General features: G+C 47.8%; 1 protein-coding gene across 3 annotated transcripts in view; it reads left to right on the top strand.

Moving 5' to 3' along the window:
- The first annotated feature begins 2,990 nt into the window (after positions 1–2,990).
- Positions 2,991–26,433, top strand: part of FBLN2 (fibulin 2) — a 104,016-nt gene continuing 80,573 nt past the window's right edge. Inside the window, exon 1 of one of the 3 annotated variants that reach the window (XM_030501795.1) lies at positions 2,991–3,265. The gene's annotated coding sequence lies outside the window, so the exon portion shown is untranslated. Of the gene's footprint in view, positions 3,266–3,793; positions 3,922–14,555; positions 14,644–26,433 lie in introns of those variants that run through there. The other 2 variants (XM_030501796.1, XM_030501797.1) reach the window with 2 other exon arrangements.

The raw sequence follows: 26,433 nt of genomic DNA, 5'->3' as shown, positions 1-26,433 counted from the left end.
CTGCTCCGTGGTTATTCAACCAGAGTAGCACTGCTTTGAAGCGGGAATGCTGTAGCCATGTGGAAGAGAGAGTCATGGAAGAGATGTGACAAAAGAGTTCCTACAATTGACAGTGGCAGAAAAAAAAAGGGGCAGAGGACACTGGGATGTGCTTCCCACTGGTTTGCAATTAGGAAATGGTTGCTTAGGAAACATTAGAGACTTTTTTTGTGTTAGGTCTGGAATTCTAAAAAGTCCCATCTTCCCTGATTTGGTTCCACTTTGGGGCTTTTATTTGGAAAAGCTCCAGTTGCTTCTAAGTGGGTCAAGCTGTCTAGGATTAACCATCTCTAGGATTTACCACACCATGTATAGAGTCTTCTCTATATGTTCTGGTTTCCCTCCTGTCTCTTGGAAGGAGGCAGTGCTACCCCTCTCCCCTTTGGTGCCCAGTGCAGAGCTCAGAGTTTCAGGAGTGTTGGAGATGCAAAAAATGGCTGAATGAAAGTCCAACAGAACACTTTCCCTCCTTATGTCAGACTTCCAGAGTTAGTTTTGCTTTCCAAAGCTAGTCCCTGAGTGTGTATGTGCTAATCACACCACTGATGATGGCTGCTTTGTATCTTTGTGTGCATTCGTATGACCTGCCTTATCCTTTCAGGCCCCAAACAATGTTGTCAGTTTTCTTCCATTCAGGAATGATGGATATTTCCATTCAGCCTCACTTCATTAAATCCTGGATGTATTAGTTCTGCAGTGTCACTTGAAGCCAAAGCAAAATGTTTTAAGTGAGCTGATGTTGTTAAAAAAATTCCTGTTTCTGAGCCATATTTTCACTCGGGCAGTGAAAGCACTGCCTGAGGATGGGCCACCAGCGTAGGGCTCCAACTGTCCATTCAGGTTTAGGGCCTCCTGGGTTTATGCAGGTGAGTGGTGGTGTGCTGAGGTGCAGCAGAGCTCAGCTGGCGGGTTCTTAACAGCCATTTTGCTCTGCTGTGCTGAGGAGTTTCTATGCTCTACAGCAAGGTCCCCTGGGGCTGTCTTGCATCCATCATTGCTGTTTCACACTGGCATGTAGAGGGATGAACTGGTTTGTCCCAGTGGTATGTGAGGAGATCAATGGCAGAGCAGGGTAGAGTCTGCTCCCTGTGCCACAGTTATCCACCCTACTCTCCTTTGGCTCAATCCTCAGCTGCTGGACACAAGACTGACACCCTGAGCATGACTTCCCCACACCTCTCCTAAAGGTGCACCGACAGAGTCTGTGGTTGTGTTTCCTCCTGAAGTCCTCCTCATTGTTGTACGTGCAGCTCTGGCCATAGCAAGGACATTGGAAACGCTGTTGTACAAGTGGTGAGAAGGACTGTGAACCAGTCTTTAAGGGGTCTGGCTGTTGGGATCTCCTGCTGCCTCTGCCTGGTTGTGTTAGTGGAGCAAAAATGGTGGGCACAGTTGGGTGTTTCAGGGAGAGGAAACCTCATGTTGAAGGTCTAACGTAGTCAGAGGTGCAGCTTGCACCCCCCCCTTAGATCCGAGGGTGGATTTATGTGCCTGAAAGGTTCTTAAGTATTCTCAATGTGCACCAATTGGTCTGAGAAGTTTTACCCCTACTTAGAGACTCTGCCTTGCTGAGGCCACCATGACTTTAACAGCAAAAACTGCTGGAGTGATTTTGGGAGTCTCCTGTAATTCGTGTTTTAGTTCTGCCCCAGTGCTGGGGGTGATTCCTCTGGTCTCCCTCAAACACGCATGACTCTGACCCCAGGTTGTGGAGCTGGGGGATGTGGTCTCGCTCCCAGCTCAGCCACAAAGCCAGGGCCAAGCCTGGCTGAGGCGTTACCGCGGGCCCTGCTGCTTCTCGTCCCCTCATGGTGCAGCGGGGTGACAGCAAATGGAACTCACAGGCTGTCACTAGGTGTTTTAAGGAGACTGTAGATGCCACCTTCAGAGCAGCAGTGCTCACGTTGCACCTTCACAGAGGTACACAGAAATCAGAGTCCTCTGTCCTTCCTGTGCTTTTTCTCCTGCGGATGAAATCCGGGACTGTGTAGGATCAGTTTTTGAGGGTTGTTTCCCCACACAGTAAACAGCATTTTCTCTCTGGCTAAAGTTACACAATGATTTTGTAAAGCTGGTCAAGCCCTGAGGGTGTCCAGCAGCAATCGGCAGCAACCCCCCTCCCCACACATGCTGCAACATCACACAATAAGACAGTCCCACTTTCCCAAGCTTTGGCTGTGTCGGAGACAGGATACCGCAGCATTCAGAAATGGAAACTCTTCCACTGCTACTTCTCCCTAATTGTCCGCACATTGTGTCTGTGCCGATTTCAGACTTGCCTGTGAATGGGAGCTGCTGAGAGCCAGGGGCAGCCCAAAACTGTTTTTGATAATGTTGCGTTTTTCCTGCCATAGACAGGGCTGAGCTGTGCTTGCTGTAAGGAGAAGACTGCTGGAGAAGGAGGGCATGACGAGGAACCTCTCCCCAGGGTGGCAGTGACAGGAGAAGCTGGCCAAGCACTGCCGGGATCCACCACCTCTGACTGCAGGAGTAGATGCTGCTCCATCCCTTGGCTGCAAGGAAAGGCAAAGTCATCAGCCAGACCATAGCACTACCTCCACCAGCCAGTTGCTCCAGGCTGGTGTCCGTGTCGCCTGGGCCAGGGCAGGGGCAGTGCAGGGCCGTTGTGCTGAGGGCTGAATGGGCAGCCTTGGTGGGGCACTGAGCACCACGCTTTGGTGCTTCCCGTGCAGGCCTGGCCAGAGCTGAGCTCTGCTGGCAGCTTTGGTGGGCATCAAGCAGGACAAGCAGTGGAGCCTGGACATGCAGGGGGTGTTTGGTCAGTCCCATAACTAAATGCCTGAGAAGAAGGAGGAGCTCTGCAGCGTGAAACCAGCCCAGCTGGGTCTCCCTGTGCTGCTGCTGCCCCAGGGTCTTGCTGCAGAGGTTCAGGGCTGGCCCTACAGCCAGGCTATAAGGGTGTCCCAAGGCAGGGCCCAAAGCTCCCCACCCAGGGTGGACCAGGCTCCCTCCGCCTGCAAGCACGTCCTGCTGCCTGGAGGGGAGAAGGCACCCCGGGCTGTTCTTACGACCCTCTGAGGGATGTTTTCTCGATGACATAGTGCTGCAGTGACTTTGTTCTCTTCCCGGGGACTTGTCTCTAATTTATATCAGGATGGGTTTCTATAAACAGTCTCTATTGTCATAGAAATATGACGACTGGACCCTCTCGAGGTAAAGATTAGGATCAAAATCACCAAACGCTTCCGTGGCGGCTTGCAGCGAGGTAAGTTTGCGGCTGCTTAAACCTCGGTAAGCAGCGGTGGGATGAAAACAAACCGGAAAGCACTTCTTAGCGGAGTTTCGAAGCCACCTCTGGTGGCCTGAGCGGGTGAACCTGGGCAGACCCCAGAGGCGAGGCGGCTCTGCCCCACGGCGGGCGCGGGGCTCGGCCTTCCCCCCCCCTCCCCTTTTTGTTTTGTGGTGGTGGTTGCTTTTCTCTTTTCAATGGCAAGCCCCAGGAAGCGGGTTGCAGCCTCTCCTCCTCCACGTGAGCGCTGCCCAACAGCCCCGCTCATTGTCCGGCCGTGCCCGGCCCCGCTTCGCGCTCGCCGGGGCTGCGGGCGCCCGGAGCGGAGCGGGGCGGCAGCGCCGGTGTCGGGTTAGACAAACACCCCGCGCTCGGGCAGCCCCGCCGCGGCTTTCCGGCCCCTCCCTCTGGCTCCCGGGGTCCGCTTGCCCCTTCCCCCGCGGAGCCGAGCGGAGCAGCGCGGCGCGGTAAGTGCAGCGGCGGAGGCAGCGCGGCCGCTGATCGGCCCCGGCGCCCCATCCGCGGAGCACAGCGGGAGGTGCCGGTGCCGGGCGGAGCGGAGCCGGCTGCACCCCCTCGGTGCGGGGGACACCATCCACAACCCTTTCCCTGCTCGTGGGACAGACACGCGGGTATTTCCTTACGGTGCTCCTCTGCGCTCTCTCCTTCTCTTTTTTAGTTTTCTGTTGTTCTGCAAGTGGCAGATTGTCAAAGCAGAAAAGTTGCTGGAGATGTTTCAGGGCTGTTGCTTTAGTGCAGACAACTCCCTGGGTGGAGGGGGAGCAGCCTGCGGTTCGGTGGGAGTGTTTGCAAATCAAATGTCATTTGGAGGTGGGGGGAAATCTGGCAGGATTGTTCCAGGAGCGCGCTCTCCAAGCTGTGCAGGCTGGACTGCCTCGTGCGAGCCCAGCCAAAGCCAATGGCAAGTTTGAAAGGAAGAGGAGGAAATACATGGGATAACTAAGGAAAGTGCTTTCTGCGTGCTTTTGCCGGTGTGCTGGGACTCCTGGAGCCGAGGGGTGCTGGGGGAGAACACGTGCTAGCCGCCTCCCTGGCAGGGTGTGCTGTGCTGGGGAGATTTCGGGGACCAGGCTTGCAGGATCGCTGCAGAAATCCAGCCCGGCAGCAGAGTCGCCCCCGGCGCGTCCACGGTTGAGCGAGAGCCAGCCTCTTCTCTGCCCCACGCCTCCCTCACCTTATCTCTTCCTCTTGTCACTCAAAGCCCTGTGCTGGGGCCTGGAGGTCCACCCGGCGCTGAGCCACCCGCAGGGACTGAGGCCACAGGAGGTGGGCTTGGGTGCAGGCTCCAGGAAGGTCCTTTGAGCTTACTGGTGCCACAGCGAGTTTTTTTCTCTAAGCCTTTGGTGCTGAAGGAAAAGATGTGATGCTGAGCTATACAAGTACTGAGGTTTGTTTCTTTGCACCCAGAGATGATGAGTAGAGGGGTGGTGCTTGGCAGTGCTTCTGTTCCTATGGCTTTCTAACACACCATCAGCACCTGAATTCTCCTTTCCTGCTCCTCCTCATGAGACATCTTTGTTTCAGGCATCCTTTTGGTTGCAGGGGGAGGCTGTGGGCACATCCCACAAACATGGCTTTACTTATAAATAGGTTCGACTGTTATTTAGCAACAAACCCTACAGTTTGTAGTATATGGTTAATGGGTGTGAAATTACCAGAGAAAGACACAGCTTTCTGGACACGAACCATCCTTATTAGTGGAATGGATAAAACTGAATTTAGTGTGAAAGATTTTCCCCTAATGGCAGAATGGGGCCTATGGAGACCAAAAAAGGGCCTTTCAACCACTGCTTTTCCCAAATGGAGTCAGCTGCACCTTCAGAATCGCTCTGAAGCATTAACAGGGCTGGTGTTGGTGTAAAAATACCATCCAAAAATCACACCCTTACTTGGCATTCCTGAGTTGGCAAACCTTTTCCAGTGCTGCCTTGCTCTTCAGCAGCCTTAGTTTAATTGTATCCGTATATTCTGTCTCACGGGCATGGCTCTGGGCAGGAATTACTGAATTCAGTGTGGTGGCTGGAGCTTTACCTTCTGCAGTACAGACAAGAAACCAGTGACAATCCTCAGGGATTGCACTCCTGTGGGACTGCTGGTCTGAGCATTCTGCAGGAAGCTGCTTTGCTTTATGGGATGAATAATAGGTAAATGATAGCCTTGGAGGGTACTTAAATCCTAGGAAAAATGTTTTTCTTTTAATTCAAATCAGTTTCTGTAATTGGAGAGAGATCTCACTGTTTTCCATCCATCCACTTGAAGACCTTTTCAGTGTCATTAGGTGATAATGTGACATTATATATTGCTAAATTTATCTGGTCTCCATGCAGCTGGAAGAAGCCATCTTTATGCAGTTTTGTGCACTGAGGGGTAGGTAGCCTTTCAGGGGTGATGATGCGCAAAGTCCCACAGAGATTGATGGCATTAAAGGTGATATCCCAGTGCCGTCAGCATCTTCTGTCCCACTCAGGCATGCAGCATGGGAGAGCTACAGCCATGCCCATACCCAAGGGCTGCTGGGGGACCAGAGCTGAGGATCGTTGCACACAGGAGTCTGTACTGGGGTGCTCATGGGTGTAGCTTTACTCCTGCACATGTGCAAGGTGAAGCCCACCAGACACCCCAGGCTGGCTTTTGGCTCTTTTTTTGGCATGGCATCTTCTCAGCTGCTGTGTCTCTGGTTGCGTTGAGCTCTGTTGTTAAACTTTTGGGAAACACTTTGTTTTGCTGGACAGTTCCTCATCGACAGGAAGGACAGTGCTGGGGCACTTCCATGCTGCCAGAACCGCGCCGGCCCTGTGGATGTCCATTCCGAAGGATTTGCAGGAGCAGAGAGTAGCTACATCCTATCTCTAGGCTGTGACCTGCTTTCACTCCATGTTACAAACCATGCTTTTTCTCCCTTTTGTGTGTGTGTTTGAACCTCCAAGGGCTCCTGTGGCTCTCATTGCTGTAGTGTCTGGTATCTGTTCTCAAAGCCTGCGTGGACACTGTTGGGTATGGAGGGTCCTTTGGCTGTCCTTCCTTGTCATCCCTCTGCCCTTAGGTTTTATCCTGTGTAAACCAAACCAAGCCTACTGCCAACCATGACCTTCACAGCTGCCTTCTTTCCTTTATTCTAGGAGATGACAAATGTTTACAGTATTGGTCTTCTCTTTCAAGCAGTTCTTTGGGATTTTTTCCATGCCTGGGAGTTTCTTCCCCTAGTTTGTGGGTCAGAGGTGGGATTTAACTACTTCTGGCAAAACCAGAAGTGTCCTTTAAGTTATGCAGAGATGTTTGTGGTTGCTGAAAGACTTACAGTGGGCACATGCTCTCCTACAGCTGCCGTCTGGCTTTCCAGCAGAAGAAAGCAGAGGGCTGCTGGGTGGCCCACCAGTGCCGGGGCTGCGTGCCTCTTCCATGAGCCACCTCCGCCGCAGGAGAGGGCCGTGCCTGCCCGGAGCTCCCCATCCCCCTCGGGCCAGGGCTGAACTGCGCTGAGGCGTTTCTTTGCAAAGTTGTGTGCAGGTCCCTGGTGAGAGAAAGAACCTTGGTCTTAGTTATTCTGCCTGTTATCTCCTCTTGGATGTACCAACAGCCTGTGTGTTTAGAGTAAGGCTCTGATGCAGTGCTATGGTCTCATGCATTCACTTTTGTTTAGCTTTTCCCCTCATTCTCTTGCATTAGATATGTGATTTCCTTCTAGCTCATTGGCATAACATTAACCTTTTGTTTTGCTGGAAGTGACATGTTGTCTTTAATAACAGAGACCTGGATTTAATATCCCACGTAGTCCTTTTCTGACTCCCATGTTTGTACAGATCTAGAGCTAAAAGAAAGAGACTTCTGAAAGGGACTTTCCAAAAAGTGGTTTGTTTTCTTCTGCTTACATTATTGTGGTCTTTTCGTAAGAAATCAAACTGCTGAAACAAATATGTATCCCACTTAGGTATGAAGAAATTGCAGCTCACTTGTGGCCTGGATCCACTCCTCCTTCTGCTGAACATCGTTAGAGCCAGACCAGACCCTTTGAATTTTACCTTCTCATTCTGGTGTTACAAGCCTAATATCTTATTCATGAAAATTAAGCTGTGTTAATTCCATCTCCTGGTCTGCTTTAAGACAGATGTACATTCCTGTCTGTCTTGTTTGCTAATGAACTCTATGGATTAAATCCAAAATCAGGCAGAAGTTTAAGCACTGTCACTGATCCACGCATGCAGCTCGCCCTGACGTCATTGTCCAGATGTGACCTCCAGGCTTCCCACAGGGGCGGCTGTGGAAGTGAATGTCTGCCCGGGAGGTGTCACTGACATGTGCTCTGGGAGCACTGGAGCCTGTGGCTTCCCTCAGTGTGGTCTCATTTTATGAATGGAGGCAGTCCCCACCGGTGCCAGCAACCTGCTATTGTAGCCACGAGGGTGGAGGCAGGAGCGGGAGCGTGTCCAGCCCTGGCACAGCCGTGCTGCTCCTGTGCTCTGGGGAGCCTGGGCTCAGGGGACCCTGGAGAGAGCAACTGAAGAAGTATATTGTGGTGTGAAGGCTTACAAAGCATCCCTCTTGCCTCACAGGCTCTCTCCTGCCTGTTTTGGTAGGAATTTCTTTTTGATCCTCAGCATGAAACTTCTTTTGGTTCAGGTCTGATTTTCACTCGTGGCTCTATTCAGTGAACACACCTTGGAGACAAGGAGCTCATTTTTTCCTGTATCCACAAAACCTTTTAGTAACTGCTAACCCTTTACACCTGTACATGTATAGTCAAAAAGGGATTTTAATGTGGTTTTGTCTAGACTTGTGACGGAGGGAGGGAGAGAAAGCAATTCCTGGGGCATGGATACATGACTTTTTGGAAGTAGAAAATAAAACCAGCAAAGGTTATATCCCTAACAGAGCTGGCAGAAGGGGTCTTATGGGTGTTCTTAATCCACCTCAGTGCAAAGCCAGCCAGGTTAGCTCAAACCACCTTTGTTTTTGACTTAAATTAGCTGAGTCTGCACTAGTGCAGTGAATGTTCTCTCTGTCCCTCCTGCCAGACGTGTGGTGGGGGACTACCAGCCAGCTGCTGGTCCTCAGCCAGCTCCTGCTGTAGCCACATCCAGGAGAGACCATCTGTGTGTCCTCCAGGCTTTGCTTAAATGAGAGCCGAGCCTTCGTCCAGTATCAACCACGTTTGACAGAGACAGCTTAAGATGTGCCCCTTACACTCATGTTTGTGCTGTCCTAAATCATCTCAGCGTGGTGCCTGTGCCCCAGCTCTGAGCTGGGCTCCCATTAGCAGTTCTTCCTGGGAAACGTCACAGGGCACCCGCTGCTGCTGTGCACTTGGACACTGCACGAGTGGGACCGGCTGAACTCCTTCAGGTGGCTGTGGTTCAGAGTGAACACCGATTTTGTCCGTGGAAGGACAGGCCTGTTCTTTTACCTGGGGATCTGTGAACCTTCTGGGATGATACTGGATATTCATGCGTGGACAGAGATTGAGAGGATGCCTTTGAGATTTGAATCCCCATTTAAATTGAAAGGCAGTTTGATATCTGTGTTTGTGTTTCTGTGGCAATCCCATTTGAAGTGTTCCATAGAAACAGCTTCTAGGACTTTTGCCTTTCTGTCCTGTGCACTGGGCTTTGGAGGCCAGGTTACTTATAAAAGAAGATGGAAGCTGGGAGAGTGGTGGTTTGCTGGTGTCATGGATCTTTAGGTAGAGGAGAGACAGAATGCATTTAACACTCTGAAGTGTTGTGTAGCCTGAAACCTTTTCACAGGAGAATGCTACTTTTAATATATGTCTGGAATGGGAACCTCCCCCCCCCACTTCTGCAAATGATGATTTTTTTCTTTTTTTTTTTTTTTTAAAGAATTAAACCCAGCTGTTTAGAAATGATGAATTATTGTAACATGGGAGTGCTGTAAAGTCTCATCTATTCACAGTAGTATTTCAAATGATTTAAAGTTGTTTGCTCAAGGTTTGCTTTTACCATGCCATTAAATGTCATGGATTTGTTCCAGCTGTCTTCCACAAATGTATCACTTGTGATGGATTTTTGCATGGGAATAGGCTGCCAGAGTTTAGTTCTGATACCAAAGCCCCATTTTGTTTTGTTTATAATATCATTTTGCTTTGCAGAATGTATTGCTGGCTTGTAATGGAGTTGGCAGACATGCTAGCAGCTCGCCTGAGCAGAGTTACCGGACCTGGCTTGCACCTTCTGAACCCCTTGAGAAGGGGTCAAGGGTGGCATCTCTGCAGATATCCCACCTCTCTGCCCACCACCAGACCTTCCCCTTGCACCGGCTGTGCCTGGTGGTCACTGCTTCCCAGTGCTGCCTCTTGGCCGAGGGTAGCAGTCCTGCTGCGTGGTTCACAGGAGCACTTCCTGACTTGCTTTAGGCCAAATCAAGTGGATTATCTCAAGCCAGTAATTAGACTATTGAAGATAATCCTGCTGGCTTTTGGGTTTGTCTTTTTCTTTCCTGAAGTGAATTAGGGAGGAGCATGAGAGGCTGCTTGACCAGCCACATCTGAAGGGAGCTGGGCTGTTGGTGTAAGAGCAGGCAGATGGGGGTCTGCTCACCAGCACTGCTGCAGCTGAGAGGGGGGATGGATAGTCACCATGGCTCACTAGCAGCCTAATGAAGTCATTATTGAAGGAGAACATCTTTCTTCCTGGGTTGCTGAGGCTTGCCCAGTGGCTCTACCACCTCTGATGAGGCTTAGTTTCTACTTACTAAATTCTCATAACCAGAACCCTTACGTTTGGTAGCATGTCATGTTCTCCTATTCCAAACTAATCTGCCTCATGCATAGAGCTCTGTCATATGTATAATCAGTATCACATACTGCCTGATGATTTTGAGAGACTGGGTATGATTAGTGTGTAAAACTTGGATGGCCACTTGGAAAGGATATAAACTGATACTGTGCAGAGCAGATTGATTTGGGGGATTACTCGTCAGTTCCGAAGTGGTAAATAGGGTAAATGGATCCGCTCAGTAAGAGGAACTACAATATACTCTGAAACCTTAGTTTGCCTTTAGAGCAAAACCAAACAGGCAATCAGCTTTCTGACATGCAGTTTGGTTCCTGGCATGGCTGCTTGCATATCCAGAAGGATACGTTCTGTGGAAAGCATTTGTAAGCATTTGTGGGCTTTTCTGAACTGCAGACATCAGTGGCAAGAGTGCATGATAGGCAGTGGCTCTCTATAAAAATGAAGATTTTTGCATTCTTCTGGAAGTGTTGCTATAGTTCACTGTACCCTGGGGTGCTGGAAGTGTCTGAATATTAAAGATGTGTAAAAGAACAAGAATATGCAATAATGTCTCTTCAGTCTGGGCAAATAGGTTAACTTGAGGGCACTACTTTTATTCCTACATTGAAATAGAATTAACTCGGATGCTCGTAATCAAAAAGGAAACTCACTTGTACTTACATTTACTATAATCTCTCCTCCTGTAAAGAGTGAAAAATAACTTAGCTCTTTGATGTAGGCTAGACAGTTGCATGTATGTCATTCTGATTCTTGATTACATGTCTCTAGTTTGTGGTTGCTTGGCTCTGGGGCTGCGACTGGCACTTTGTTGCATGTCTGGGCACTGTGGTACTCTAATACACAGCTCAGTTTCCACATGCTGCCACGATTGTGGTCTGGTTTTGCTCTGGGAAAAACCCGCTAAAAGAGGCAGGGAAGTGTGTCAGGCAAGCATGTGTGTGTATTTCAAACAGAATAGTCTCCACTGGGTTTAAAAGGAAACGCTTCCATTGCTTTTTAAGCCTGCTTTTCTATAACTCCTTTAAAGAGCCTAAATAACATCTGCCATCAGGAACACCCTTCAGTTTGGGCCCTCGCCCCGGCAGTGCCCAGCATGTGGCGTTCCCGTCAGTCCTGAGGATGGGCGCAGAGCGAGGGGTTCGCAGCAGGACCGGGCGGGAGCAGAGCCCAGGGTTTGGGTAATGATGCTGCGAACAGCTTCGAGCTGCTTTTCAGTGCATTCTTTCCTGATGGGTAAATGAAGGAGGTTGTTCCCTCATTAAAACGAAACAAAGCTAAAGAAGAAAACTGCTTTCTGCAAATCACATCCTGTTTTCATCCACATTCGATTAGCACAGATTTGAAACTGCAGAGTGAGTGTCATCCATGTGACCCACCTCCCCTCCTCTCCTATTGACACTGATATTAGAACTATGGGAAAACTTAGACTGCTGGCAAAAGGGGTGGAAAATCAAATGTTTAATGTTTTGCTTGAATGTTTTGTGGTTTCTCCTGAAATTCTTTGTCTGAAACAAAGGATGTTCTTTGTTCTTCTTTTGGGGGGGTGCTTTTTAGATGAAAAAAATATGCAGTGTCATTGTGGATTGCAGAATCCTCTTTTTCTCAACCTGGAAAGAAGGACAGTTAAAAACTGCAAAAACTTGCCTGTTCTGATAGTGAAAAATGGTTTGTTGGCAGATTCTTACAAATACACTCAGAATCAAAATGTTAGTGATTTGGAAAAATCTTGAAATAGAGTAATTTCACATGACCCCCTCTTGGAAGAGTCAGAGTTTTGCATTCTTTGCTCCAGCACAATTCCCACTGAAGAAATACTTCAAAAACAAGATTATGGATTCTTGTAAAAAAGTAATTCTTTGCTGGGTGGGTACGGCACTAAGTTGTGTTTATGTATCTTAATCTTACCCCGATTTATATGATCAAAACCAAGCATTCATGGGTTTGTTTGGAGTCTGGAGAAGATACGAACTGAGCCTCAAGACAGGCGGTCGCTGCTCTGCTGAACGCGCAGGCTTTGGGTGTCGGGCTGCTGTAGCCATGTGCTGCCCTCGTTCCCAGCGTCCCAGCAAGAGGTACCTGTTCCCTGGCCCTCCTCACTGCTCAGAGGCCTGAGGAGCAGTGATGGGCACAGGGGATGGGCTGGAGACAGCTGCTGGTTCCTTCTGCAGCTGGGAAAGGGAGGGGTTTTGCAGCCTGGGGTGCAGGAATAAAAAGGCAAAGCCCTGGCAGCAAGCAGGGAGGGGGGTGGTGCACCCAGACTTGGCACGCTCAGTGGTCAGTAAAGGGCATCTGAGCTCTAAGGGACTGTCTGAAGCAGGAAAAATTGGTGGCTTTGTGGTGGTGTGCATGAAAGGACCTTCCTGTCATGTATCTTCTGCCCTCTCAGCCAGACTGGCTCTTGCTGGGATGCTAGCTTGTGCTGTTAAGTAGCTGCTAGTTGTCACAAAAGTGTTCCTTTGTCATTACAGAATTACTGAGACACTGAATTGGCTGTTCATTAACTGCCATAGAGAAAAATAAGATCTGATTAATCATCATTTCAGCAAATTATAGCCTGTCCTACAGGGGGTAATGAAAGCAATCAGGGAAGAGCTGCTTCCTGCAGCTAGCTGTGACCTGCCCTAGCTGTGCAGCCTCATCGCCTGGCCCGGACCTGCAGGGCTTGAGGTGCACACCAGCATTGCTGTCAGGAGTCAGGATGGGGAGTGTAGAGTCCGACTGAATGGGGTGAGTACCACGGAGCAGTGCCCAGGGCACAGGGAAGATGATGCCTTTGCCTGGCAGAGGTACAAGTTGTGGACAGAAACACAGCCAGCCAGCAAGAGAGATGTCTGCTGGCCACAATTCCTAACCTTTGAAATCACTTCACTTCCTTTTTGTTACTTTTTCTAAGCAATTGCTGATCAAGTTCACATTTCCAAGCTGAGATCTTGAATTCATCATTGAAGAATGTATGTTTTTCTCTGATACACAGTCCTACAGAGTACATTATGTCAGGTTTCACATGCTGATTTCAAACATAGCTGGTCTTAGTAAATTATGCCACAGGGAAGCTGCAACTAGCACCTTTGCATTAAAATAATGGCTAGAGTTTGAAGAAAGGAAACCTCTGCAGATGCATAATGCAGTCATTAGAAATCCCACACAAGTGTTTGCAGGTGTTACAAGGCCAAGAATGTAAAAAGCAGGTTCCTTACATGAAATTGCTTTGCTTTCCTCTGGCCGAGAGTTAAAATTCCCCCATAGCTTTTTTATTTTCTGCCATCTTTGTGCCTTACTTCCTTGCTTTTCCAAGATCCTGGACTGTTGCTCCCCTTTAATCTCTTTTCTCAGCTGTTTGACAGCAGCTATAGCTGCTCCCTACATCTGCCAGGGGCTGGCAGAGTAGTAGAAACCTCCTCTTTCCTTGCTAAGTGGGGTCCTTCAGCCTCCCTGTGTAACCTGATTTAGCAGTGTTTGAGACACTGACCATGTTGATGTTGGGATTTAATGGAATTGGCTTTCAAGAAAGTAGCGGAATAACAGTTTGCACTTTACCCTTTTCAAGATCTAAACATCAGGGAAAAGCCTACATCAGCTTGGTGCTAGTTGTCAATCACCTGGGTATGGTGCACAGCACTTAGGACCTGATGGTGTGGTTGGGGCTGGATGAGCCGGAACGACAGGACTTGAGGGCTACTCTACCCTTTCTTCTCTGTGCCTTTTCTGTGCCTGTGTGTTTCACAACTGGTTTAACTCTTCCCTGTGCAGAATTGGGGAAGAAGAGACATTTCCTTCTTCTCTGGAGTGTAGTCTTCTCATCATTAATCATGATGATGATTGCAAATACAAACCAGAAGTAGATCAATAGAAAGTTGAGAGGCACCTTTTCACCCTTTTTTTTTTTTTTTTTGGTAGGAGAAAGATTTCTTTTGTTGGCAGAAAACAGATTGTTTCTCAGTTAGCTGATGGCAGCACTCGAGAGGAGAGGATGGGAGTCTTGCAGCCCAACCTGTGTAACATCTGCATTGCCAAAGATCCAGAACCAGCTGCCCAGGCTTTGCTGGGTCTCGAGGCACCTCAGTGGGCCTTTCCAGAGCTATCTCAGCGGAGAGCCTTGGGATCGGCCTTGGGGGTGGTGGTGGCCCTGAGCAAGGAGGGCTGGCCCCATTTGGTGTGTGGGCTATGGTCCCCTCTGCACTGGGCACCTGGGGAAGGGGAGACAAGGGCCTCGTTGGCCCAGTGACCCCCATCCCAGGGTTTGGTAGGTGGGAACAAGCTGTTTAAGGGCCCCATTTGGGTGGAGAAGGCAGCCCCAGTGCTGCCCTGGCCCTACCTGGGTCAGGCGGCCATAGGCAGGGCTTTGAAATGTGAAGCAGCTTCTTTAGGCACTGGGGAGGGGGGTAAAAAGAGAATTAACCATATCATAGGCACATGGTACTTCCCTGCTCAGATTACACTACAAAATCTGGGCAGTTCCTAAGATAGAGCTGGAAAAGGGGATTTGGGAGTGTGAGCAGCACTTGGAGCAGAGCACAGCTGACATGGCTGGGAACAAAAGGTGATAGGAAAACTCCCTGCATCCGAATTGCTGCGCATCCACAGGTCAGCAGAAACTCTTCCTAACTGGCCGTTTGTTGCAGATTTACTGGGAGAAGTGTAAAAGAACTTTGAGTGCTGGCTTTGCTGTGTGCCTGTGTTCTGCTGGCTGCAAAGATTCTAACTGGCTGTGTTGCTCTGATTCTGTACTTTGTTTTCCTTTCCAGATTTCCTTTCTAACTGTTCATCTAAAGCTCTTGCTAAGTGTCTTCTGTTTGATAAAGTTTAAAGACTCAAGTAGATTGGGGCGGATTGGCTTTGTTAGCACTGCTAAAGCTGTGTCTGCTCCTGGACAAAGCTTTTTGCAGTCAGGGTTTTTTTCTCTTCTGCAAACCACTCCATAAGCAACACATGTTTGTGCCATTAGTTAGATCTTCACGGGCTTTTTTCTTCCTCTTCTCCTCAGAAGCGCTTCTTACAAAAACAATTATTTTTAACACCGCTTCTGGCCTTTTGAGTGGGAATTCGGAGCATTTTACCTCACATACTGCAGCGAAAGTGAGGTTTGTTTTTGTTAATGGAAGTCAAGAAGTAGCAATGATTCACTGTGACAGGCTGAATGTGAGCCATATGAGCCGAGCTGCACAAACATAAAGGATGATTGTGCTGCAAAATATCTCCAAGTAATTTAGATTTTGACACGCTTACCACTTCTCAAGTTGCATTTCCCTCTTCCCTCCACTCCTGCCCTTCCCCCACCAGCCAGGATCTGATGTGATGGAAAAATATATGCATTGTCCCTGGGAATAGTAATGGTTGGGCTGAAAGTGTGTTGCTTCTGCAAATTTTACTGTAGCAATGTGTGAGCCTCACCAAGAGATGATAATAACTCTATGCTTACACACATAGCGTTAAATAAGGACTTGCGTGCTTAAATAGCTCAATTCTTAGATGCTAATTCTTGTGACTGAGAGTGCGTGAGCGTCACCTGGTTCTGTGTCTCGGTGGTGAATGGCCGCAGCGCACGGCGGTGCTGCGGTTGCAGAGGTGCGGGCGCTCGGCACGGCTCCTGGCGCGTGTGGCGGGGCTGCGCTGAGGCAGGACCGCGTGTCCCCGGGCAGCCGGGAGCCGCGGCACGGTGCCACCGAGCCCCGCTCTCGGGTGGAGGGGCTCGCAGTGCCATTTTGTTCCAATTAAGCGCTATTGAGCTCTTCTGTGCCTGGTTTATTCTTTTTGTTGTAAGCTTCTTTCTTTTTTTACATCTGTGGTTTCTCTGTATGAATAGCAAATGAAGGCTGTTTGAATGTTGACTCCAGTGATACATACTCATAGCAGGATTTTATGTCCAGCCTTTTTATTCATTAAACATCTGCATGTCTTAGCACTTGGATGTAGAAAGGAATAGCAAATGGCAGTTCATTTCTGGCTAAGGTTTCTTCCCAATAAGTGAAAGGCAGGGTGGGGAGCTCTGTGTGTGTGTGATATATTAGTGTAGCGTTATAAAATAAGACATATTTTAATGGCTGTTAAACTCGAAGATTGAATTCTGTTCTCTTAGGAAGTGTATCATGCAGATACAACAGACACATACCAGGGTAAATGAGAACGGAATTTGGTTTCTCAGTGAGTCTGTTCTAACCCACTGGCCCCATCCAAGCCTTCCCCTGAAGTTATTAGAAAGGACCCTGCTGACACTGGTGGAAGTGGGGATAAAGCCAGGCATTAAGATGGTCTAGATTGCCACATGCCTTTGCTGTCTAATATTGAATGAGAAGTTTTTAAAGCAGCAAACCAAAAAAAATACACTGGATACTATTTTTAAGGCAAAATCCCAGCAAAATGTCTGTCATCAGGTTCCAAACGATTCCTTGCTTCACTTTAACAATGAGCTATCCATTATATGGTCTTAATTTATGGAATGTTAAACAGTTTCTGGCATTACTGTGCCCCTGCAGGAAGAACAGATGGTACTTTTGAATGAGTTTTGCTATGGGATAAAATGTTCCAGGTCTTCAATAGATCATATCCATCTGTAAGAAAGGAATAGCATTTGTGTAAAATAAACAGGGTAGAGACAAACAACTTGAAATTCTCTAGTGAAGGAAAACCGGTGCTTGTAGGTTAAGGTGGGAGCGTGCATTGGAAGGTAATGTGGAAAGCTATGGCTTACCTTTATTTAAATGAACGCTTACTTTGGTTAAACATTCTCAATGGGCAATCTTATATACTAGGGCTTGGAAGGCAGTGCTTAGTATATAACCTGGTCAATATGTACTGACAGTAGTCTGTGTGTAACAAGAGTATGTCACATTTACAGTCAGATAGATTGGATATGGCTTCATCTTGTCTCCATGCAATAAAGTTGGGTCTTGTTTGATTTATAGAGCTTTGGCTCTCTGAGAATAGCATGGAAGCAATGAAGATGCAGGTCCTGATAGTCCTCCTTGTGTCAATATATAATGTAGCCAACCCTGCAGAACTGAGCAGAACATCTCCATTGTGATGCCCATCTTGCAGCCTCCATGAAAGTTAAACAGGATTGGCAGCATTGTGAGAAGTTGCCCTGCTTTCCTTCTCCATTCTTCTAAATGACCAGGAATTGCTAGGATGATGGAATCCATGATTTTCAGAGCTCTCCTGCGATTCTTCTGGTTGGCCTCTTGGGGAATGATTGCTTTCTCTTCACCAGCCTCTGCACTTTTGGGGTCAGCATTTGCTGAAGGAACATCCCCTTCAGTTTATCTGTCTTTCTTACAATTCTATACGTTTTGTTCATATTCCCTGTAGAGTTTTCCTTTGCAAATTGAAAAATCACAGGCTCTTCAGGTTTATCTACCTGAAGATTAGGTGATTAATCACGTAAGGTCCCCGTATGGTGCATGAAGACAAGCTCACACCTAGGAGGGCAATCCACTATAAAGAGAGTATCAGTGATACGAGTTGCCCTCTGAAGTTTTACCCACCTCTCCACTGACTGTATAGGAAGCTTCAGCAGCAAGGTAACTTCTAGAAAACTGGAGTTAAACTGAACGTGTGATCTTTGCAGAATTTAATTCATGGTCCCCTTTGTTCTATTCTTGTTCTTTGTACTTTGAATACCCAAGGTCACTATATCAGCAACTTGCTTTTAGAAATGATTCTACAAAGTTGTAGTACCTTTATAGTATTGGAAATGCAGTGAAACCGTTCCCTCTTCCAGCCTCCAGAATGAGGCAGCTGGTGTGAAGGTCTGGCTGGGCTGCCAGAGTATGTAACATCACTGTGGGCTGAGGCAAGGTCGTGCCTCAGGAAGCCTCTCTGCAGGTGCCCTTTCTGCTGGATGGAGCCTGCGCTCGCGGAAGCACAAGGGAGGAATTTGAGAGGAGCTGGGAAGCTGGGGTACCTCTCATTCAGCTTGCTTTGCTTTCCATGGTGTTTGGGTTTATTGGGGTGTGGTGGTTGTTTTTTAAATATCAAGTGTTCTGTCATTTTTGGGAGACATTATTTTATCTTTTTCAGATTAGTAATTTAGTCATCTTAATTTTTGTTGTCAGTCATGTGCTGGACTGTGCATAAGCAGCGTGAAAGGAGGGAGTATCAGCTCATTCTTCTGTTGTATTAATGATTTCTTTCCCCTTGCATAAATCATCTTTACAGTTGTAAGATTTCTTCAGATGGAAAATAAAATAACTTCCTCCCCTTCCAGGGAAAGATTGACCAAAACATACATACATATATATATATACACACACACACACACATATACATAAATGTACCAAGACTAAATCAATTGTGTGCACTAGTCAATACCACCTTAGTGGAGTATTGTTCATTGCAATGAAAATCACATTCCATTTATTGTTTGGTTAATGTGTTCTACAAAAACAAGCTGTTGTGAATGGAAAAGAAGTATTCATGTTTAAATTCTATGCACCTCTATAAGCTAACATAAAAATATTCAATCAGCTCATTATATTAGTGGGACTACCTGCAGCTACATATTTAATGCAAAAATAGTGCTCTCATCAGTTGATTGCTCTGGGTTCTCTCTCCAGCGTTGACAGAATACTTGGGTGTAGCCTGACATGAAAAGCAGAGTTTACATCAGTGTGTTCATTTCCTCAAATGCTGTACCAGAACATAGGGCTAGCTTACTGTTCAGCGTGAAAGGAGCTGCCGCCTTCTCACAAAGGTTGGAGAAGTCTGGTTGGTTTCTTTGGTGATGACACCTATTCTGTTCTGGGCAGCAGTTAAACTTGCATGTTGTTAGATAGATAGCTTAAAAACCATAGTACCTTCCCTGTCAAAATAAGGCCAAATTCTACACTGTCAGTGTTTCTGGATTGCTGAGATTTCTAATGTCGATGTTCTGCCTTTAGTTGCAAATTTCCACGGGTTTACTTGTATCTGCTGATGATCAGTAACTTAAAATATTCAGGAGTATGGGTTGCCTATTTACATAGCAGATCGTATTAGCTTCCTGTGGTAACAGATAATGTAATGTATAACTTACTTACAAAGTAAACCAGATTTGCTCTTCTAATGATTGTTCTGGTTTGCAGGGTAAATATGGTGCAGAACCACAGATCGTTAGAACACAAGAACTAAATTCATGTATCCGAGGGCAGAAGTTGGCTGAATGCTTTTAAACATGCAGCAAACTATGTGTTGGTGAACTGTGAGTGTGTCAGCTTGAGATTCTCTACAGTATACAGGAAAAACCCAGTGTTCCTATCTCCAGGAAATCATCCTCCACATTAAGGTTACAACTTGGACAATTTGGACCCAGTCCAAAGGTACTGAGATCAATGGAAGGAGTTCAGGATCTGGGGTTCCACATGTGCAGCAGACAAATGGATTGCGTACCTTCCTTGGAGAGCAAAAGCATGACAGGGGAGTACAAGAAATGTGTGTATTTACAAGTTTCTGCATCTGTTTATATTGGAACCTTTCAGTAAATTAATACTAGATAGTTTGCTTTTATGAGTTTCAAAGTACCAGTCAGAGCTTCCATTTTATAACGGCCTCTAAAGAGCTTTAAATCTATTTCAGGTTGGTTATAAATACATTTACTACCCAGAAGAGAAACGGGTCTTATCACTGAAGAAACAAACCAGACTTTCTCCAGCATGTAGTACGATGATCTTAAAGGTCTTTTCCAGTCTAGCTGATTCTGTGATTCCATGGTGCGTCCTCTGAAACACTTCTCTAGATTTTAATTTTCAGTAAAGGAGGGAGCATTACTGGCCTTGGCATCTCTTGAAGGATGAATAGGGCTCTAAGAGCCATCCATCCAGATCCTCTCCAGCAGGGAACTGGCCCTGTCTGTCTAACTAGGCCTGTTCCTGGTCAGCATCATGTTTAGTTCATATGATTGTGTGTGACAGCAGTTACAATAAAAGGTCCCAGGCAGCGTGTGTGTGCTGGGTACATGGGACCCCAACTGGCTTGTCCCATCACCTCAAGGACTCGCTGGCAGCTGAGGAGCAAAACCTTCCTCAGCCTTGTGCCCAGCCAGTGAAGTGCCAGGTAGTTTACATTCCAAACACAGGAACTCTCATCTTCTCTTACACAACTCTTCACAGTCTCTGAGGATCAGTGACAATACCCACAGGGTGGAAGATGGGAGGTATTGCGAGTGTAGCTTCTGTTAGTAACATCTGGCATTATTGTTGTCTCTGAACGATCGGCTCTCAGATGGAATAGCAGAGGGGCAGCTCTCTGCATTTTGGTATCCAACAAACCAAATTAATTCCATTATCTTTTATGGAGAGTTGGTGCAGTGCCAGTTTTGATTGATGGATTGTGTCTGCGGCTGCTGACTGATTAGCAGCATGATAGATGTAGCTTCATTTACAGGGATTTGCTTTCATTCATCAGGAAAAATTGCAGGTTTCTTTCCAGCATGTTTTTTTTTGCATTACAACTTTTCAAAGTACTCAACAAATGGCAGGCTTTTATTTCCATTTGCTTAATGCTTGTGCTAATTAACATTTCTGGGAGAACATCGTAACCAAATGGTCTAGTTTTTCCTTCATTAACGTAATATATTTTTTGCTTTAGCTAAAGAATTTAATTGGTATCTAGAATAACCCTGGTATGGGAGTTCTTCCCTCACCATATGAGAGGAAACTGTTCCTGAGGAATGACACTGCTGCTTTTTCTGTGCTTCATTAATTTATAATTGGCAATATGTGCCTCATGGTACATCCCATCCACTTCTACAGATACGCTCCTGTCTGCAGCCCACTGTCTGGTTGTGGGGTGGAGAGAGGGCATGGATGGGAGTGCTGAAGTAAATCTGGGTTACTTGTCTTCCCACCAAAGAGTGTCTGGGCAGATACTCAACCAGATTAACTAGCGGAAGATCTTTCAGTGCGGTATTACACGGCTGGATCCTTCACCCAGCCTGTCTTCGTGGAGTTGGTTTCTAAACTTTTACCTCTTTCATGGCTTGTAGAAAACCATAGGATTGGGGAATCAAGAAATGGGGCTGAGCAGCAGGAAAGCAAAGGAGATGAGTATTTAGTGATACTGATACTAGTTTGAGTAGGGATATGCATATCATCCTGTATCCATGATTCTTGTGTGCAGGTTCAGGCAGTAGAGGTCCTGCACAACCTGTCCTGCAGTGAAGCTTCCAGGTTTCGGTTCATTACAGGCAGCAGTAGTGGTCAAGACAGTTGTTTCTTCTTACACTGTTTATTCTTGCCCCATCATTCTAACAGGAAGGCTCTGTGCAGGTTGGAGCACAGCAAACTCTCAGGATCACTGTCAAGGGCAGAAGTGGCAAATGTGGGGATGATTCCAGCAGTACTCACATGCTCAGGGCTACACAGGGGGCTGACAATGCTGTAAATGAAAAATTCTGAAACACATACTGTAATGAAGAAGATGCCATCCCTGTGGCTCAAGACAGAGATGCTTCCTCCAAGTATAAGGTGGAGGTGAGGATGACAGCAATGATGCCTCCAAAACCTGAAAAGGATCACAAGCTATGGTATGCTTGCGATGGCTACATTTGAGCTAGCAGTTTATAACAAGCTAAGGAGTCTTCCTTCTCCAGTGGCATCCCTGTGTCCCCAGCCTTCATCCAGAAGAACAGGGCAGAGAATGCCCTGTATGGAGCAAAGGCAGCGATGGCCTGGTGTGCTGTGTGTCAGTGTTACCCATGAAGAGGCAGAGCATGGGCAGGACGGTGGGTGTGCAGTTCACTGCTCTCACGCGGGGCTCAGCTAGGTGCGTTCTGCAGCTGCGACAGCCCTACATGTATTTTCTCAGCTGTGGAGCAGAGCATGGCTAATGAAAGGAGCTGGTTTGTTGCTACAGTTGGTTGCTGGAAGCACGTTTACTCTCTTGAGGGACAGATCTGGATCCTGTTGAGTCACAGAGAAAAGGGTTTGATCTTGGGTCTGTCTGAGGATTTTGCTATATCGTGAAAAACTGTTGTGCCTTTTGAGGGGAAGATGCCAAGATTCATAGTTTACTCCTAGGGAAATCCTAATTGTAGACAGCAGCTTTGTGTTGTTGATCACAAGAGGTATGTTGATCAAGTGCTAAATGAAAGCCCTGGAGAAACTGTGAAGCAAATTAGTAAGAGACTATAAAATGCTCACTGTATAATATGTGGTGTTTTCACCTCATCAGCAGATAGAATTTCACTACTAATCATGACAATGACAAGGCCAGGACATGTTTACTAAAGAATTATTTACTATAAACTGACTGTATTGGCGTTTTGTTTTGACACTCATTTGGAATTAATTGACAGGCTGAAGCAAACCCCTCGAATTGCTCTGGGGAGTCTCAAATCACAGTCTTCACTTCTGAGGTTGAAGCTGAGACGATGGAGGAGCCGCCGCTCCTCTCTGAGCAGTTCTGCCTCAGGTAGGCTGTGGAAAGCTGCTGCAGTTCCCTTCAGCCTTCCCTCAATGCAAACGGCTGTTCATTATGTCCAGTCTGGCACGTGGCAGTGCACAGGGCAGGGAAGGCCACTTGCAAAGCTATCAGCAAATAGTGGCCTTTCATTTGCTAATTTGTGTTTTAGGTGAGGTGTGGGGTTAATTTGCATTTTCAACTGTTCCAAAAGGGCTGCCTGAAATAGGCAGGTAGTGCCCAGATGTGGTTCTCAGTAGTGCCCAGGTGCTCCAACGTTTCTCAACAAAAGGAGATCATCTGTATTAGCCACTGCTTCAGGCAGTGGGGTTCAGAGTGCTGACAGGACTCGTGCGTGATGGGACACCGGATTAAGAAAACAAACCCAAAGCTTAAATCTGTTGCTTACAGGAAGTTCTAATAGGCATCATAGTCATGTAATTGAGGAAAGAAGAAGTCAGGAAGGGAATTGCAGAGAGTGGGGATGGGATGCTCAGGTTTTGCATGGCACCGTCCTTGAGGTTGCAGGAGGTTTTCTCCTTAGTAAGAGTCAGCAGCAGCCCTGCAGGTGCGTGAGGTCTGTAAAACAGTGGATGGGGCAGAGGACTGGAGTATCTTGGAGGAAGATAGGGAAAGAAAGGAGAAGAGAGAGAAATATAATCCAGGACCTTGGCAGGATGCTTTTTGAGGAGCTAGTTACGAGTCTGTACAGGGTTATGCTCTGCTTGAGTTACAGTTTCTCACCAAGAGGTATCTACATGCTGGGGAGCACTGTGGAAACAGGATTTGTCCCTTCTTGAGCGGGAAGGGAGGAGTGCAGCTCTTTAAGTAAATGGGAAAAAGTCCTTCCCTTCACTCATCATGGCAGCTACCAGGGTTCCCACTGACTGTTCACCTGAGCTGGGGCTGACACCGGGGCAGGGCTGTCGCTGGGGCTGTGCTGCCACATCTCCTGAGGCTGTGTCCAGACACGTGCGGCTGCTCGAGGTGCTGTGGAGCCGGGGGGCACACTCTGCCTGCTGCCAGGGGAGCTCTCTGTGCAAATTGGTTCATAACTTGGGAGCTTTGACAAGTTTTTGTTGGCTGTGCCTTGGGAAATGTTTCTGAGTGGCTGTTGCTGTGCTTTAATCTTTGCCCAGATTCTTTTGGCTGTCACAGAAATAGCGGGATTATTTTAATCGTGTTTTTGAGGTGCATATATAGTCACCTGAATTCTGGTGGTGTAAAAAACTCATGTGTCAGTAACAAGCACATATATTTTCACTAAAAAGCAGAGCTGTGTGACCTTGGCCTAGCTGCAAGTCCATGCCAAGCCTCCTGTGAATGGAGGCAGCATTGTCCTGAGAGAAACCAGATCTCTGTTGGTTTGTTGGAGACTCCATGCTTGGCCTGTTTCAGCTGCTCCAGTCCCCTTGGCCACACACAGCCCTTCTGCTGAGCCCTCCATTGCCAGGGGGTCAGAGCTGGGAGGGGGACCATGACCCAGCAGTGTGTGCTTGCAGCCTAGAAGCCAGTCATATCTTGGGTTGCATCCAGAGGACCATGGCCAGCAGGTCAAGGGAGGGGATTCTCCCCCTCTACTCTGCTCTGGTGAGACCCCACCTGGAGTACAGCATCCAGCTCTGCAGTCCTTCAGTACAGGAAAGACATGGACCTGTTGGGGAGGGTCCAGAGGAGGCCACAAAAGTGGTCAGAGGGATGGAGCGCATCTCCTGTGAGGAGTGGCTGAGAGAGTTGGGGTTGTTCGGCTGGAGAAGACTCCAGGGAGACCTTACTGTGGCCTTTCAGTACTTAAAAGGGGCCTATAAGAAAGATGGGGAGAGACTTTTCAGCAGGGCCTGTTGTGACAGGACGAGGGGTGATGGTTTTAAACTAAAAGAGGGAGGTTCAGGCTGGATGTGATGAAAAAATTGTTTACAATAAGGGTGGTAAAACACTGGCACAGGTTTTTCAGAGAGGTGGTGGATGCACCATCCCTGGACATATTCACGGTCAGGCTGGATGTGGTTCTGAGCAACCTGATCTAGATGAAGAGGTCTCTGCTTATTGCAGGGGTTTGGACTAGATGAGCTTTGAAGGTCCCTTCTAACCCCAGCTATTCTGTGATTCTATGCCCCGGCCCATGCGGTGGGCAGGACAGTGTTTCTGTTCACATCTGTTCACCCGTGTGGATTGTGTCTCTCTGGCTCCTCTGCAGCTGCCGTGCTCCTGCTGATCACTTGGACCTGCTGCAGTGGTGACTCCTAATGACACACGATTTCACCCTTCAGTGAGCCACGTAACTGCTCTGTTAGTGTGGGCTGGTCTGGGATGAGAGGGGAGCACTGACACAAGAGACCCAAGACATGATTCTCCCCTCCTTGGCTCTGCCCTGTCACTGGAAAAAAGCTGCCTTCACACTCCAGGTCTTCAGAAATGGCTTCAAAAGCTGCGCAGTCTGGAAGGACATCCCAGAGCTGCCTCGTCACTAGTGCTAACGTTTGGGTACTTCAGCTGAAATTCCTTGGGTGATGCCTTTCCATTACTGCAGCATGTCAGATTCCTGTTTGGAGTGTTGGGAATGTCCTGGAGAGTGTTGGGAGCATCTCTGCCTGGCGTGCTGCTTCTGGGAAGGGAGTTCATATCAGAGCTGCTCTTGGGAAGCTGCGTGAGTTTTGATCCTGTGCTTCTTGCTCCGTGTTTGTCCCACTTTCGAGTTCTCTGAGTGATCCTCCGGACTTCCAAATGTCCATTTTTTTAAGCTTTTCCATGAAAAGGGAGTTAACTGTAACTGATTGCTTATTGAAAATAAAGCTGAGGAAAACCGCCTGCAAAAGCTATGACTCCTGAAAACAGGCTCGTTTTGCCAAGAGCTGGAGTGTTGACAACACTGAAGTGACTAAGCATCTTGTGCTTTCCATTTGATAAGCAAAAGTAGCTCACTGAACTTGGCTTTACGCTGGGGTTTATCCTACCCCTCTCCTTTTTCTCCCCACCCCTTGTACCCGGACTGCAAAGGCTGGCTCCAGCTCATCCAGATTCCATTCATCAGCAGGCAGACAGGCTGGGCTGTGTGCACTGGATGTTGTGCAAGAGCAGTGGAGGAAACCCTTCTGCACTGCTCATTGCTCTCTGTGGTGAGCAGCACTGCCGGTACCTCTGCTGCTGCAGCCATCCAGCCCTTCCAGCGCTCCATGAGATCACCAGGTTCCAGATTGGGAGGGTGTGAAAGGAAGAGCTAATCCACTGCCTGGCACAGGAGTGACTGGGCTCAGGGCTTTTTCTGCTTTTCATACAAGAAAGTTCTCTCACAAGTTTCCATTTTTCTCTTGCATTTAAAAGGGATTGTTTTAAATGGATGTTTCCTTCCGTCCGCTCCCTCCTTCCTCCCTTAGTCTAAACTATGACCGCAGCCATTCAGGAGCTGCTGGCAGCTGAGCAGACAGACCGCTGGCTGCACAGAGGTGCTCAAACACAGGCTGGTGAAACACATTCACCCGGGTGTTCAGTGTGGGTGTGCACGTGTGCTTCAAACTGCTGCTGGGCTTTTTGCAATGCCCTCACCAACACGACGGAGAAGAGCTGCAATACCACAGAGCAGGGCTGTGTTTGGTGCCTGGCCATGGACAGCCTGAGCCTGCAGACCAGGAGAGCTGTTCACAGCATCGCCATGGGCTGATGAACCTGCTTTGCGCACACGTGGTGAGTGCCACGAGTGCATTTGCTTTCCCACAGCTCAGGGCACAGCCAGGCTTGTTCTTTGTATGTGTGAGCCTGCATGTGGATTAATGGACAACCAAAGTGGCAAACCCAGTGGTTGCACCCAGCAGGGAGTATGCTCCCAGGACATGGCACAGGAGGGCTCGCATGTGTCTGCCACATTCTGCCCTCACATCAGGCTGGCATCTGGCCCTGCACATTGTTCAACAGGAGATTATGTGTATCAAACCAGCATTTCTATTTTTTCCATCCTCGAAAAGGGCAGTTTAGTGAGGAACTGCAAAGTGGGATAGAGAAAATAAC

This window comes from Strigops habroptila, chromosome 11 (genome assembly GCF_004027225.2).
Source record: "Strigops habroptila isolate Jane chromosome 11, bStrHab1.2.pri, whole genome shotgun sequence".
NCBI classification, from domain to species: Eukaryota; Metazoa; Chordata; class Aves; order Psittaciformes; family Psittacidae; genus Strigops; species Strigops habroptila.
Note: the sequence above shows the minus strand (reverse complement) of the source record. Positions and strands in the feature narration are given on the sequence as shown.